Source organism: Anneissia japonica, unplaced genomic scaffold (assembly GCF_011630105.1).
Source record: "Anneissia japonica isolate Jap-2015-1 unplaced genomic scaffold, ASM1163010v1 scaffold287825_len194363_cov185, whole genome shotgun sequence".
Classification (NCBI taxonomy): domain Eukaryota; kingdom Metazoa; phylum Echinodermata; class Crinoidea; order Comatulida; family Comatulidae; genus Anneissia; species Anneissia japonica.
Window position 1 is genome coordinate 151,593 of NW_022719018.1, and position 2,350 is coordinate 153,942.

The 2,350-nt window shown below is 35.8% G+C and overlaps 1 protein-coding gene across 1 annotated transcript in view; it reads right to left on the reverse strand.

Moving 5' to 3' along the window:
* The window catches only part of LOC117110703 (UBX domain-containing protein 4-like), a 60,129-nt gene that overhangs the window by 18,419 nt on the left and 39,360 nt on the right, over positions 1–2,350 (reverse strand). The window lies entirely within an intron of this gene.

Here is a 2,350-nt window from a genome sequence, read left to right on the forward strand (position 1 = left end):
TACTACAAAGTTAACCCAACGAAAAAACGAAATAGTGAAATTTTTGCTTTAACATACCAGTTTTTTAAGGCACTTAGTTTTTTTCTATAACTGTGAAAACTGACAGGACCTTAGTTTAATACATACCCATTATAGTCGTTCAGTGGTGGCTCCAGGGGGTCAGATAGGGTGGGTCCAAACACAGGGCCGACTAGACCCTCGGTCAGAGTCCCAGAATAAACTTCCCTGGGCTTATGGGAGAGTTTCTTTTTAGCTTTTTATGGCCCAAAATTTGGCTTTTAAGCCAAAATATTAGGGATTGGCAATCAAAATAATGTTATATGGATAAGCAAATCATTATTTGTGGTATGGCAACCTTGTCGTGGCATCGGACGATGGGAGTCTAGGCCTGTCAGACGGGAATTCCCCACCTCCCAAGCAAATTTGGAATGATGACGTCAACACACCGAATTCCAAGACTACGACAATCAAAATTAAGGGAAACCTTTACCTATTTTTTAATTTAATCTTTCTACACTACATTTTTCTTCATCATCATTAGTATACTATTATGTTGTTAATCTATAATATTATTAATATAGTATATCATTATTCTTATGCGTTTTAAAAAATTTATAATTTATAATTCACGTTAATATTAGCGTTAGTACTGTTATTCTTAATATACTGATGTCATTATTATTATTATTATTATCATCATCTTCCTTATTGTCATCTCCATCCTCATTATATTCCCCATTATAAGGAGGATGTTGATGATGATGAGGAGAAGAAAGATGATGAGGATGATGGTGAGGAAGAAGATGATGGTGATTACGATTGATGATGATGGTTGTTGATGATAATGATTGTGATGATGGTGATGAGAATGATAGAAAATGATTGATGACAATGATGATGATGATGAGAATCATCCATTTCATCCTCACCCTTGTCCTTATCTTCATTCTTGTCATCCTCATCTTCATCATCCTCATGATGATGGTAGTGACTGATGATGAAGAGGATAATGATGAAAATGATAATGGTAATGACGATGATGATGATGATAATAATGAGGATGATGGTAATGATGATTATGATTATGGTGATTAAAATAAGAATGATGATGAGGAGGATGAGGATGATGCGGCTGATAAGAAGGAAGATGATGAGGTAGATGATGATGGATGATGATGAGGAGAAAAATGATGCTGATAAGGATGGTGAGGATAATGATGATAATAAGGAGAAGGATTAGGATGATAAGTTTGATGATGATGAAAATAAAGATGATGATGATGATTATGATTGATGATAATGGTCGTTGATGAGGGTGATCGTGATAATGATGAGGATGATTGATGAGAATGATGTTGATGAGGTTAATGATGACGAATGATGAGAAACATCCCGTCTGCCCCTCATCCTCATCTTCATTCTTGTCAACCTCACCCTCTTCATTATCATCCTCATGATGAGGATGATGATTGATAATGATGATTAATAAGGATGATGATGTGGTTGATGATGAGAGATGATGATTGTAATGAGGATGATGATGAGGATGATAATGACAATGATGATGATAATGAGGACTACGATAATGAATGAGTGATGATGATAAGGAGGATAAGGATGAGGTTGATGATGATGAGAATAAGGATGATGATGGATGAGAATGATTAGTAGGATGAAGGTGATGGTGATGATGTTAACAACGATTGGTGAGGATGGTGATGAGGGTGACGATGATGGATGAGGATCAATGCCATGGCCAGGATTTTCGAACGGTGTGGGACAATATCAGAGCGGACCCACTTTACGTGTAAATTCAAACAATTTGGACCCATTTTACGCAAAAATATGAAATATCTGGACCGATTTTCTTAATTTTTACCCATATTTAACTAAATATAAGGTATCTGGATCCATTTTATGCATAAAATTACATAATTTGGACCCTTTTTTTAAAATGTGGACCATTTTTTGTGGACCCATTGGAAAAATGGTGTGGGACTGTCCTAACTGTGCCAATAGCTGGCTATGCCATTGATGATGATGAGGATGATGGATGTGGATGAATATGATGATGAGGATGATGATGAAGAATGAGGAGGATGAAGATTATGAGGATGATGATAACGACGATAGATGATTAATAAGGACATGATGAATATGAGGACGATGACGATGGATGAGTATGATGTGATGATGATGATGGTGATGATTACAACGATCGATGATAGTAAGGATGATTATAATGATTAGACAACAATGAGAATGAGAATGACGATGACGAATAGGATGAGGATGATGATGACGGATGATGATAATACTGTAATGATATCAATAGTGGTAATAAAAATAT